Source organism: Amblyraja radiata, chromosome 2 (assembly GCF_010909765.2).
Source record: "Amblyraja radiata isolate CabotCenter1 chromosome 2, sAmbRad1.1.pri, whole genome shotgun sequence".
In the NCBI taxonomy this organism is placed as follows: domain Eukaryota; kingdom Metazoa; phylum Chordata; class Chondrichthyes; order Rajiformes; family Rajidae; genus Amblyraja; species Amblyraja radiata.
The window spans coordinates 6,902,596-6,917,787 of NC_045957.1; the positions used below are offsets into that span (position 1 = coordinate 6,902,596).

A 15,192-nucleotide genomic window follows, 5' to 3' on the forward strand; every position below is an offset into this window, starting at 1 on the left:
TGTGAATTTCCACATGCATTAACATATTGGAAGGTTGAGGTTGTTGTCACATTATTGCACTCTGAATTGAAAATCCTTTCAGGATTCTTCTCTGTGATTGTCGATGATTCTCCATGATCTTCAGATGTTCCCTTTCTGTGTGTAGCATGAATGTCTTTCCCCTTTCTAAAGCCTAGAGAAGAAATTGATAAATCCATCAAAAATATTCTACGAAAAGTTCATTAAAGTGAAATATTAACTATGTTCATCCCTCTACAGTTATTGCTTGACCTACTGAGTAATTCCAATATTTTTTTTATTTTATTTTAGGTTTGCACTATCAGCAGCATATGATGGTGGATACCACATTTCTTAGTGTTAACAATCCTAATAACGTGTCCTGGCCCCAGCATATAGATGTAATTGTGAAGAAGAAATTAGCGGCTCTATTTTTTTAAATAAGTTTAAAGAGATTCAGTATATCTCCAAATACCCAAACAAACATTTACAGACGTGTTGCAGAAAGTACCCTGACTGATTACATATTAGTTGTGTATTCCAATTCACAGGAATACAAGTGATTACAGAGAATGCTGGATTCAGCCCAGTCAACCATTGGGCACGGCCCTCGCCAATACTGAAAGCATCTATATGGGACGCTGCCTCAAGAAGATGGCATCTATCATCAAGGATCCTCACCATGTGGGCCATGCCTTCTTCTCATAGTTACCATGCATTAGGGTTAGAGTTCAGATTACCATCTGGCGGGAGGTAGTCCCACATCACTACATTCAGGAATACTACCAACTTCCTGAAATTTCACACCATCAGGTTCAAACTCAGATTCAGCCACAGCGACATTTCCACAACCATCAGCTTCTTTAAATATACCCAAATCCTACCTTGATAATGGAACACTGTGGTAATATAATACACTACGTTGAACCTTTTGCTATTTTTCTCCAATTATGTTTTTGCACACATGTCTTAATTCTTTAGGGAACGGGGGTTCCCCTCTTCGACTTCCCCACATTTTTCTCCAATTATGTTTATTCACATTTTTTTTCCTGCAATCTTCTTTCATTTAGAAATTCCATCTGCAATTTTTGTAGAATTTATGTATAATTTGTTTTGTTTGTTTGTCGGAGTCCATGTACTCACCTTACCTGTGCATATGACAATAAAAACAAGTTGACTGTCTACTCTTGTCCTTTTCCATAATTTTGTTCAATCAGACTGAATTATGATCAGCACTATAATGGGCCTGTCCCACTTAGGCGACTGCCATGGACTAGCTTTAATGGAATCAACCTACAACACATGGCAACAACCTACGATAGCACTTCCGACAACCTACGACAACATACAACAACCTACGACAGCAAATATTATTGCTACTGTCGCCGAAAATATTTCAACATGGTGAAAATTTTGCAGCAGTCGCCTGTAGCCACCAAAAAAAAGATTTCTCGCATTGCAACTAATTTCTTCCAATTCGTGATTATTTCCTAAAATTAACCAGAATTGTGCCTCTTGTTGGGCTTTGTGCACATTCTGGCTCTTTAAGCATAAACATTCATCTATTTCAAGACCTCCCTGTGACACTTTAATATTCTGTGCATACACGTCATGATTTATTTGGTCTTTACTGTTCCTAGATTTACACTATTTAGAAGGTACTAGTTTTTAGGTCTAAAGTGAATGACCTTAATGCATCCTTTGTATTCCATTTGTCATGCTTTTCCCATTCACTTAATACATTGATATCTTTTTGTAATTTAATGTTTGTAATTTAATATAATTTAATCCATCTGTATGGTAACTATAAATTTTCGTGCCATTGGTAAACTTTGTATCATCATTTTTTTAACCAAATTAGGGTTATAGAGTCATACAGACACAGACCTTTTTTATGGCATTAAGCATTGAGAATACGTAGCAAAAATACGATTGCTACGTATTGATCGACGAAGGACCCCAGGCAGATCGGCGGGGAGTTCATCTGGCGGAACTTCGTCAAGCCAGGGGAGGGGCAAGTCAGGCACTCCAATATCCACAGGATTCGGCACCGGGGTGTCCAGCTGCTTGGTTCTGGTCAGATTCTGCGCAGTCTTCACTGGAGCAACGCGTCTTCTTAATTGGTCATCATGCCTTTTGCATTGTCCATCTTGCACTTGGACGGTGTACATTTTGGTTCCAATGTGAGCCATGATCCTGCCAGCGCACCAATTGCTTTCCTTGGCCATATAATTGCGGTAATATACGTAGTGGCCAATGTCGAATTTGGACTTCTTCGACTTGAGTTATGGGTCGGGTTCAAAACTGATAGGGGAGAGCTGACTTAACGTCCCAGCATCATCTCCGCTGGAGTTCGACCAGTAGTGCAGTTTGGAACGGTTCGATATTGCTGTAAGAAATCGCGCAATGCCAATCGTTTCGATTTATTTTTGATTCCTCCAGCACGTTTCATGGCCTGCTTGAAAACGCCGACAAGCCGCTCTGCCTCATCATATGAGGGTGGATGAAAAGGTGCTGATATCAGTTGCACGACTGAGTGTTGCTTGCACCAGTCACCGAACATTTGCGAGGCAAATTGGGGTCAATCGTCGCTTACGATTGCTAAGGGCAATCCCCAAATGGCGAACAAATCGTCGAGCACAGAAGTGGTTGTTTCGGTGGTTAGATACTTATTCATTTGGATAACATGTGGTCATTTCGAAAGGGCGTCCATGAAGACCAGCCACATGTCCTCCAGGAATGGTCCGGCAAAATCTGTGTGGATTCGCTGCCATGGTTGGTCGGGGATGGGCCATGCGGAAGTGTTTTCCGGCGGATTCAGCGTTGTTTCGGCACATGGTGTGCAGTCCTTGCAGTGGTCAGCTATATCGGTCTCGATATTCGGCCACCACACATGCATGAAGCAAAGCAAGAATTTCTGGGACACATGACAATAAACTCACTTGAATCTTGAATGCGGGCGAGCGCCTTCATTCGTACAATTCCAAGGTGTGTCTTGTGCAACATTTTCAGAATTATCGATCGCAGTTCCATCGGAATGATCACTCGACCCTCGCGGAGCAGAATGAAATCCTTTGAGGAGATTTCCGTTTGCACATTCTGGAATGAGAAGAATTCCTTGTCCAGCTTAGGACTGTTCGGCCACCCGAGTGACAAAATGTCGTACCTTCGCCAAAATGGGGTTTGTGTTCGTATAGTTGCCGACCGTTCTTGTGGAGACGGGAAATCGGCGATGACCTGCGTGTTGAGCACTTTCACTTCCGTCTGAATTTCCATAATTGCCTCCTCTTTATCGAATGTCAGGTCGGGTCCAATCGGTAGACGAGACAGTGCATCGGCATTGACATGCTCGGCAGACTGTCAGTAAATGATGTGGTAATCATATCCCATCATGATCAGGGCCTAACATTGTAGACGCTGCAACATCATGACAGGCAAACCTTTCTCTGGACTGAAAATAGTCGGCAGCGGCTTGTGGTCGGTGATGAGCAGGAAATGTCGCCCACTCAAATATTGGTGGAACTTCCGGACACTAAACACGATCGCCAGTGCTTCTTTCCCCACTTGGCTGTAGTTTTTCTTCCTTGCCATTCTGCGCCATTTGTGAGATTACAGCTCCAAGACCATACGACAATGCATCGGCGGCCAGCGAGATCGGCTTTAATCGTCCATTATGTATAGTCCAGATAGAGACAGAACATAATGAAACATGGAAACATAGTGGACCAAACGTGTCTTCTGGGCGAGCATCTCCTTCAACCTGGTGAATGCATGGTCACACTCTGGACCAGTGCCATTCGACATCCTATTTTCGCAGGTTGTTCAATGGTGCGCACAAAGTCGAAAGTGCCGGTATGAACTTGCCATAGTAGTTCACCTTGCCAATGAAGCTTTCAAGCTGCTTCATATTTTCGGGCATCGGCAATTTCACAATGGCGTCCACTCTTTTTTACGATGGCTTCTGACCACTTGCTGAGATCACATGTCCAAGATATGTGACCTGTTGTCGGAAGTATGCGCACTTGTCCATGCACAACTTGATGCCGTAGTTGTTCAGTGCTGTGAGGATCTGTTTTAGGTTCTGCAGGTGTTCTTCCTCTGTCCGGCTGGTGACAATTATGTCATCCAGGTAGGTGGCTACATATGGAATCCCAACAACCAGATTGTCGATCAGTTTCTGGAAGATGGCCGGCGCCGGTGCCGATCCAAATGACAATCTGAACAGTCCCTTGCGCGTGTTGATCACGAGCAGGTTTTTTGTCTCGCCGTCCAGTTCCACTTGGAGATACGTGTCAGACATGTCCAATTTCGAAAAGTGCTGTCCTCCTTGCAGCTTGAAGAACAGCTCATCCACTCTTGGTATGGGGTGTTGATCAATGTGCAATTGAGGGTTTACAGTCACTTTGTATTCGCCACAGATGCGCACCTTGCCGCAAGGCTTCTGAACGACAACTATGGGTGTGGCCCATTCTGAATGGTCCACATGGGTGATAATTCCCATTTCTTCAAGACGGCAGAGTTCCTTGTCGACGGCGTCCATCCGACTGAACGGAACTGGTCTTGGTTTGAAGAACTTAGGGACGGCATCGTCTTTGAGTATGAGCCGTGCCTTCATCTTAGTGCAATGTCCGAGTCCAGGTGCGAAAACGTCCGGAAACTGGTCAAGAACCTTCTGCATGTTGTTCTCGCACTTCCTGACCATGTTGCAATCCGTGGAAGATGACAATGCAATAGTTGATCCATCGTAGATCAAGGCTTTCATGTCAAGCTTCAAAGCATGGATCCAGTCAATGGCGCACAGGGATGTACCTTCTTTACCAACGACGATCAGCGGCCACATCGGTGTCATACCATTACAGGAAATGGTGACAGTGCATTTGCCTTTCATGGGAATGGGCTGTCGTCTGTATCTGAAAAGGCGGATGTTGACCGGTTTCAGTTTCGGCGATCTGATCCTCTCCCAGATGCCCTGACCCACTAGCGACACAGCCGCACCAGTGTCCACCTGGAACTGTAGATCGACATTCGAGACTCGCAGCGAAAACCTCGGCTTGTTGGTGATCGTAGACACCCCGAGCACTACAATAGAAATGGTCTCCGCGATTTGGTCGACTGTGTTTTGCCCTTTCTCTGCTTTCCTACGGATTGACACACTGCCTGGAGATTACCTTTTCGGTAACAGGCATAACAAACGGACTCGATATACGGGCACTAAAGGTGATGATGAGCAGTCAAGCTGCACCGGTAGCAGGGTTTTGATCCTCTCCCCACAGGGGAACGGCTCTTCTAAAACTGTCCCACATTCTCCAGATTTGCTCTGGGTTGATCGCCATTGTTTAGCACTAAACTTGGAATCAGGTAGTTTGATTAATAGTTTCAATGGTGCGTGATCAGAAATAGCAATTGCATCATACTCACATGCAGTGACCGATGGAACTAGCCGAGAATCTAGTATAAAATAGTCAATCCTAGAATAATTATGATATACATGTGATAAAAATGAAAATTCTTTATCATTTGGGTGTAAGAATCTCCAAACTTCTAACATTCCAGTCAAGTAAAAAAGAATTAATAAAATTAGTTGATTTAATTGGAAGCACATGATCAGATGTAGACCTGTCAATCGAGGGGTTCAGACAGCAGTTGAAATCTCCACCCATTATTAAAAAGTGTTCATTTAAATTAGGAAAGGATGCAATTAACTGTTTAAAAAACTCAGGGTGATCAATATTTGGTGCGTAGACATTCACCATCGCGGCTTTTTGCATATAAAGAACACCGGTCATCATCAAGAATCTTCCATATGGATCAGAGATTGTTTCATAATGAACAAACGGAATTGAGGAGTCAATAAAAATAGAGACTCCTTTCAATGTGAATTTGATTGAAACTGCTGTCCTCTCCAAAACTTGAAGATTCGTAAATTGTCATCTTGCCTCACATGAGTTTCCTGAACACAGATAATCTGAGCATTTAGTTTGAGAAGAACTTTTTTTTTTAAATTCCTCTTAATGGGATGGTTCAAGCCATTCACATTCCATGAAAGGAAGTTAATAACTTTATCCATATTGCTTGTAAAAATCATGTGGGATGTAATGGGTAAATTTCTTGAAGCCTAATAGTTCATGATACTGGAAGAAGAAAAATCTAGGGCGGAGCCAGAAGTGACGACGTTTCAGACATTTTTGTAGTTCAGAATATGCACAAATGGAGGACACTAAATAAGGAACAAAAGACCCCTCCCCACTCCCCCCTCCCACCCCTGGAAAGCCCCAAACTGACCAATAGACAGTCAGTAAGCTACCTAATCCCTTCCCCGACCCCATCTCTCCTAGTAACAGCACTCGGCATAAAAAGAATCATATTTAGCCACTCCTAGCCATAACACGTTCGTTGTTATCTCTTTGAAAGAGAAAAAAAATTACAGGCTGGCATGGAGTTAAAGAACAAATGCTACATATTCTTATCCAAGGTCAAGATATGAAAAACAAGAACTGCGTTCTCTTAGTTTGTCTAATGACAGGGGAACATGAATTTAAAATAAATTCTTAAAAGTTAATATATATTAAAAAAAACAACTCGTCCAGTTAAATTCTTAATCATTACCATACGATATGTTGTCAAAATAGGAAAAGTAAGTCTCCAATTATAACTTAATCAGCTATCAATTACTCCCCTTCCTCCTCGTAACTCTCCAGATAGCTGCAGGCGTCTTGAGGATTGTTAAAAAATCGAGTATAACCGTTGAAAAATCGAATACGCAATCTTGCTGGGTATAGTAAGACTGGGCGCAGCTTTTTCTTATACAAATCAGACATTGCATTATAAAAGGACTTTCTTATTTCCAAAAGCTCGTAACTATATTCAGGAACAAACAGAAACTTGCATCCTTCATATTCAACTACGCCCAACTTTTTTGCTGCCTGGAGCATATTCTCCTTCATTTGCAAAAAATGAAACCGAATAATCAAATGTCTCGGTTTATTACCGGATTTCTTCCCAATCCTGTGTGCGTTATCCAAAAACGGAAAGGTTTTCATTGTGCTCATGTTGAAAGTTTCCTTTATCATTTTAGAAGCATATTTTATATGGTTATCTCCTTCTTGACCTTCCGGCAAACCAACAATTCGTAAATTCAAACAACGGCTTCTGTTTTCTAGGTCCATATTTTTAGTCTTGTATTGTTGAAGAGCTCGAGTGTTTTCATTCATTCTCCGTTCCAGTTTTTCAATCTTCAAATCTCTCTCCCGGCCCAGGATTCGCAAGATATCAATTTGATCCTTTTGTTCACGAAGTTCATCTTGTAACAAAAACAGTTTTCCTTGGACTTCCTTCAATTTGGTAGAAACTCCTTTCACCATTTCTTCCAAACTGCCAAATCTTGTTTTTGTTTCATTTTTCAGCTCATTTTTTCAATTCATCGTTCATTTTCAATATAGCTTCTATGCTACTGGAGTCAGAAACTGCAACTGTGGTTGTGGCTTTGCCCTGTTCCTTCCTTGGGGAGCCTCCTTTTCTTCTTGTCTCCATCCTTCAGACAATTAAGGCGTGTAAAAGTGTTGTCAACACTTTATGAAAAGTTAGACCGTGTCTTGAAGTCAAATAGTCACAAGTAACATTGAAAGAGTGGTAAATGGAAGTTAAAAGTTAAGGGAGCAAACGAATTTGCAACCTTACAGCATCCTGCCACTAGGAGAAGTTGATCAACTGGTTTCTGCCGTTGCTCTGGGTTGATCAACTGGTTTCTGCCATTGCGGATAAGTCTGACGAACTGTATGCACATTCTGAGGGAGCTTCAACGCTGTTTTGCCGGACATTTTGTGCAGTTCTTTACTCAGCAACTCGGCCATCTTAGTACACTGCAGCACATTCTTCAATGAGGCATCTGATTCCTTGAGAATCGCCTGCTGGATGAATGCGTGCCTGCAGCCCGTGTCCAGTCTATCCCGCAATGCATTGTCTTGGGACTTTTTGCAGCATTGAGTTTTAAAATCACATGCCTTTGCCTTGGTGCGAAGTTCGGCAAGAATTTTGGTAATCGATTGCCCTTGTTGTTGCACCGTCAAGGCGAGCTGCGAGGAATTTTCGACTTTCTTTGAAATGCAACTGCAAAGCCTTTGTGATTTCAGCATATGATTGTCGACTTCAGGAGGTCGCAGCCCAAACACACACCCCTCAACATCAGTGGCACCACGGTGGAGAGAGTGGAGAGCATAAAGTTCCTCGGAGTGTAAATCACAGACAGTCTCACCTGGTCCAGGAACAACACTGGGATTATCAAACGGGCCCATCAGCGACTGCACTACCTGAGGAAACTCAAACAGGTCTCACTTCCCACCAACATCCTAAGGACTTTTTACAGGGACACGGTGGAGTCTGTACTCACGTACTGCATGAACACGTGGTACTCCAACTGTAACTGCTCAGACAGGAAGTCTCTGCAGAGGGTAGTGAGGGGAGCAGAGGGGATCATTGGCGTCTCGCTACCCTCGGTACAAGAACTGTTCCAGAGCTGCTGCCTGAAAAAAGCACTGAGCATAGCAAAGGACAGACTGCACCCACTCCACACACATCTAGATCTCCTGCCATCAGGAAAGAGATACCGTAGCATCAAAGCCTGGACAACCAGACTGCTAAACAGCTTCCTTCCACAGCTGTGAGGCTGCTAAACAGTCACTCCACCTGATTCTGCTGCTTTTGCACTGACAATTTAATAACTGGCACTGAGTAATAACTCTGGCACTGGCTCAGGCCACTTAAATCAGCTGCCCTGGACATTTTATGAGTTTATGGAGTTTTTACTTGTATTTTAATGTTGCTGTTATTACCTGCACTTTTTTAACTATTCGTACTGTTTTATCAGGAACTGGATTAAAAAAAAAAAATGTTTATAATCGTTTTTATTTTATGCGTGAAATGTTTACGTTTTTATGTGCGATGCTCCGGTATTCCCTGGGAAACGTCTTCTCATTTTGCACTGTACAACTGTTGCTTTGCAAGATGACATTAAAGGATGATAATGATAATGATAATAATATGAGGCTTCAGTTACTTCTTCTGTAAGTAAATTTTGAAGCACTGCAAAAGTTTCTGGAGACATTGATGAACTCAAGAGAGCCTTCTTCTTCAGGTCAGTAGTAATTGCCATACTTTCAAAATAAAACACAGCTCGCATTGAATACGATGACCATCTTTCTCGCTCGGGATCAAAACAATTGAATTGCTGAGACATGTTAGTTTGAGTACACTACAGAACTAAAAAAAAATATTTTTTTTTAAATCGAAAAATAGGCTCTTATCTTTTTCTGATTGGGTCTTTGGACGCAATCCAAAGTATTCCACTTCTGCCACCACTTTTGTGTTCATTTTCTACGTCTGCACAAAACTTGATAGCCTTCAATTTACAACAGAAGTCTTGAATGCTTTACTCAATGCTGGCAGCAAGACAACTCAAATATGTCTGCGCACACACACACACACACAGGAGAGAACTATAAACAAAACATCTTCCTTTGTCCTGTGCAGTGCCACCTGCTGCACGGGAGGAGCAATGCATCCTCACACCCCACACAGTCCACCAAACATCACAGCTTCAAGTTACTAAGCATAAATATCATTAACAATTTGTCTAGACCAAATTGCAGAGAGACATGGACGTAATACTATAATGCTGTTGGCGGATCCACTGAATCCCACGACAGAAAGCAAAGAACAAACGACACTTAGTTAAGCCAGACACCTTGTTTCCCATTTATTCCAGAAGCCCCTTCTACCTACATTCTCAACAATCATAACCCATGTGCAGATGAGGCCAATTAGTGTGTCTGACCTTGGAGTTGTTATTGAGCTCTTGTGGCTGGACCTTCTTGTGAGGCTGCTGGCGAGTTGCCAGTGGTGACAGGCTGTTTGCAAAACCAACATGGGCGTGGAGGTGCCACACTGTAAGGCTACATTCTACGCACTGGTATTTTTTTATTTCCACTACCTGTTGAATGTGTGTTTGGCTTGATTATACTCATGCATACTATGATTTGTCTGGATAGCATGTAAAGAAAGCTTTTCACAGTATCTCAGTACACGCGACAAAAATAAACCAATATCAAAACCAATACCAATAACCAGCTTTTCCTCTCATTCCATCCCCTCCCAGTTCTCCTATCAGCCTTACTGTCTCTGACATTAACGCTGACACATTTTATCTCTGTGCCGCCCACTGTCCTGACATCAGTCTGAAGAAAGGTCACAACCTGAAACATCTTCATTCCTTCTCTCCAGAGATGCTGCCTGTCCTGCTGAGTTACTCCAGCAGTTTGTGTCTACCAATAACCAGATTTTTATATAATGAAACTTGGCATTCCAACTCTTAAACTCAATGGCCCTGCCTATGAAGACAAGCATACCGAATACGTTATTTAGGCCCTATCTGTCAGTGTCAACACTTTTAAGGGAGCTTTGGACTTGCACTCAAAAACCATCAACACTTCTTAGATCCCTTGCACAAAATGTCCCACCAGAATTTGACTTCCCAACGGGCATTATCTCACACTTGTTTGCATTGCATCTGCCAATGTACATGCTCGTTGTAATGTCAGACAATCTTTTTCGCTATCTGTAACTCCATGTATTGTCATACTTCAGTTTAACAATATAAATATTACAGTGAAAATAACATTTTCCAGAACATACCTCATCTCTATCAACACAAATTAGCAGCTCTCCGTGCTCTGCCTGTAATTCAACACAGAAAATAATTATTAGAGATTTAGAGTTATACAAGAAGGAAACAGGCCCTTTCAGCCCAACTTGCAGATTAAGTTGCATAACTTAGTCCCATTCGCCTTTCTTTGTCCATATCCCCAAGTCCTTCATATGAATGTACCTGTCCAAAGGTCTCGTAACTGTAATCATACCTGCCTCTGCCACTTCCACTGGCTGCTTGTTTCAGATGCTAGATTGGCAGGGGGGCAGGATCCAATGCAGGGCTAAGGCAGGTTGGAGGCTGGAAGTTGGTATGGAAGAAAATCCAGTGGACAGAATAGGCAGGCACATGGGAGGGATCAAGGAAGGATTGTTGGATTGAACTGCAATTATTTTAATGCAAGAAACCTTACTGGTAAGGCAGATGAAGGTGTGGATAGGTACGTGCAACCGGGACGATGTAGCCATTACGGAAACCTGGCTAAGGAGAGGGATAGGACTGGCAGCTTAGGTGCTGCACAAGATATAGAGGTGGGGATGAAAGAGGATGAGGTGTTGCTTTATTGATTAAGGAGAATGTCACGGCAGTAACTCAAACATTACTGATGGTTCATCCAGTGAGGCTACATGGCTGGTGCTAAGAAATAAAAAGCGGATGATCACCTTATTGGGAGTGTACGATAGGCCCCAAATAGTCAAATGGAATTAGAAAAGCAAATATGCCAGGATATTACAGACAGCTGCAAGACTAATAAAGTAGGGGATTTCATAGTGGGGGATTTCAACATTCAGAATGTAGACTGAGACTGTCATAGTGCCATGGGCTTAAACAGGGTTGAATTTGTCAAATGTGTTCAGAAAAGTTTCCTCAGTCAATATGAACGGGTCCTAAATGGAAGAAGGCATAGCTTGATAGCTCTTAGGAAATTGGGAAAGGTAAGTGACTGGTGTCTATGGGCGAGTCTTTTGGGTCCAGCAACCACTGTTCTATTAGCTTTAAAATAGTATGGAAAAAGATAGGATACACACACAAGAAAAACATTCTGATATGGGCAAGACCAACTTTGATAGTAATAGACAGGAACTTGCTCAAGTTAATATGGAGTAGGTTGTTTGTGGACAAAGTGAAAGTACGATGCTTTAAAAAGTGTGATGACAAAAGTGAAGGGCAAGGTATGTGGAAGTTATGCCCCTGTCTCACTTAGGAAACCTGAACGGAAACCTCTGGAGACTTTGCGCCCCACCCAAGGTTTCCGTGCAGTTCCCGGAGGTTGCAGGTAGTGGAAGCAGATAGGGAGGCTGACAAAAACCTCCGGGAACCGCACGGAAACCTTGGGTGGGGCACAAAGTCTCCATAGGTTTCCGTTCAGGTTTCCTAAGTGGGACAGGGGCATAAGGAAACTCAGCTGACAAGAGAAAAACAAGGGAGCATGGGACAGGTATAGGCAGCTGGGATCAAGTGTATCAATGAAGAAGTTTCAGGAACTGAGGAGTATACAGGAGGGCAACAGGGAGCTGGAGATAGCACTGGCAGGTAATATTAAGGAAACTCCAAAGAGATGGGCAAGGTCCGCAATGAGTATTTCTCCTGTTTTTACCATACAGAAAGACATGAAGACTGGGGAACTTGGGACAGTTAATGTCAATGACTTGAGGACAGTCTGTATTTCCGTCGAGCAGGTGTTGAATATCCATTGGCATATGAAGGGAGATACATCTCCCATGCCTGATCAGATATATCTGAGGACATTGCAGAGATATAGAGAAGAAAAACCATGGCTGAGATATATGAATCATCATTAGACAAGGGTGCGATGCCAGGTGGCTAACATTATTCTGAGGAATAAGATACATATGCGTTTGGATAGACGGGAGCTGAATAGGGATAGTCAGCATGATTTTGTATGTGGGAGACTGTCTTATGAATCCGATTAAGTGTTTTGAAGAGGTAACCAAAAAAGGATGATAAGGGCAAAGTTATAAACATTCTCTATATGGACATCTGCAAGGTATTTGATACGGATCAGCATGGTAGGATGCTGTAGACGGTTAGATCGCATGGGATCCAAGGTATGCAAGCCGACTGGATACAGAATTGGCTTCATAGAAGGAAAAAAGACAATAGTGGAAATGTTTTTTAGACTGGAGGCCTGTGACTAGTGGTATGCTACAGGGATCAATGTTGTCCCCATTGCTGTTTGTGGTTTATATCACCAATTTGGATAAGTATGTAGAAGTGCGTGATCAGTAAGTTCACAGATCATACTAAAGTGGGTGGTATTATAGATAGCAAAGATGGTTATCAAAAATTGCACTAGGATCTTCATCAGTTAGGCAAGTAGGAATGTTATCGAGCAGATGGCACTATGTGTGCAGGTTCATAGTTCCTTGAGAGTGGTGTCACAAGTAGATACAGCGGACAAAAAAGTGTTTGGTACCTTGTTCCTCATCGGTCAGCGTATTGAGTATAGAAGTTGGGATGTTATGTTAAGGGCCTGTCCCACTGTGGCGACCTAATTTGCGAGTTTAGCAGAGTTTGCGCATGCCACAAACTCGCAACATGGTCGACACATGGTCCTAGGAGGTCACTGTAACTCTCCTTCATGCTCGAGAGAAGTTCCCCCATGCTCGCGGCCTCAGTTTGGTCGAGGAAATATTTTCAACATGCTGAAATATTTTCCGCGAGTAAAAATTGGTCGACATGGTTCTTTTGAACTCATAGTGCAGTGGTAGTGGGGTCGCCATGTCATTATAGGTCGTCGAGGTAGCCGTAGGCAATCTCCTTTTTGACCGGGTATTTTAATTGACTCATTGGGGATAAAAAACGTAAGCACAACCAAGGAATCAAGGAAAATGGACCGGCAATGTTAAATGCCTGCTAAACTTTATTAAAAGTTGTCTGGCTTCTTAAAAGTGTCTTCACTCCTTCTCCCCCCCACTTCTCTCCACTTCTCCCCCTGTATCCCCCTCCTCCTCTCCCCCCCCCCTCCCCCCCGCTCTTTTAAAGGACTTACCTACACTGTGCCAGCTGTCTTTTACCTTCCTGTTCATCGCGGGTATCACCTTGCCAAGGTGATACCCGCATTTTCAGACAGCGCTCCCCCGCTTTCCTTGGCCCCCGCCTTTGCGATGTGTTTGTGTGTGTGTGTGCTGACGGTCAATCCAGCTCGCGGTTTCATCGCTGACGGTCGATCCAGCTCGCAGTTTTTCAGCCGAATGCCCTCGAGCTCGAAGGTCGAAGACAGTTGCTGAAAAGTCGCATCAGTGGAACAAGCCCCTTACATGTACAAGACGTTGGTGAGGCCACACTTGGAATATTGTGTACAATTTTGGTCACTCTGTTATAGGAAGGATGTTGCTAAGGTGGAAACAGTGCAAAGAAAATTTTAATTATTTTTGCCAGGCCACGAGGGTCTGAGCTACAGGGAGTGTTTGGGCAGGCTTGGACTTTATTCCTTGGAGTGAAATAGATTGAGGGGCGATATCATAGAGGTGTATAGATCATAAAGGGAATAGATAGGGTAAATGTATTGTGTCTTTTACCCAGAGTAGGGGAATCAAGATCAGAGAAAATAGTTTTAAGGTGAGAGGGGAAAGATTTAAGAGCGACAACCTTTTCACATAGAGAGTGGTTGGTATATGGAATAAGCTGCCAGAGGAGGTAGATGAGGCAGACACTATAACAACATTTAAAAGACATGTGGACAGCTCCATCGATAGGAAAGGGTCAGAGGGAGGTACTGTAGAGGGTGAAGATGGGATCTTGGTCGGCATGGGCAATTTGGGCTGAAGGAGCCTGTTTCCGTGCTGTGTGACTATGACCCTCTGTCTGTAAAACCTGGGTTTTAGGTCCCTTTTTAAATCTTTCCAACTTCTTATAACTCAAACCGTCCAGTAAACCACTGAAAAACAGAAACCACTCTTTCCAGTTTGGTTAAAGTATTTAAATCATTATTCAGTTATTTTTATTCAGATATAATTACGTGCACAATTACATAACTCTCCTTGGAAGGTCTCAAGTTATTTTTTATTTTACTTCATTCACATAATATGTGTGCCATGAACAAGACTAGTACTTCTTGACTGCCCTGAAAAGATGACACTTGATCGGAAATATCTAGTCAGAATGACTATTCCATGGATTCAAAAATTATCTGCATGGTATAGAGCTTGGGATGCATATAAGGATGATTTAAAGCAAACTTATTTCCCAAAGCACACTGATCAACTAATATATGTCAATTTGGCTGCCTTTCAATAAAGGATAGGTGCAGGAGAAGGCCATTCGGCCCTTTGAGCCACCACTGTCATTCAATGTGATCATGACTGATCATCCCGAATCAGTACCCCGACCCTGCCTTCTCCCCATATCCCCTGACTCCGCTATCTTTAAGAGCCCTATCTAGCTCTCTCTTGAAAGTATCCAGAGAACCGGCCTTCACCGCCCTCTGAGGCAGAGAATTCCACAGACTCACAACTCTCTGTGTGAAAAATTGT

The 15,192-nt window shown here is 42.9% G+C and overlaps 1 pseudogene; it reads right to left on the minus strand.

Moving 5' to 3' along the window:
- Positions 1–3,800: 3,800 nt before the first annotated feature.
- LOC116984783 lies at positions 3,801–7,358 on the minus strand (annotated as a pseudogene).
- Between the last annotated feature and the right edge of the window lie 7,834 nt (positions 7,359–15,192).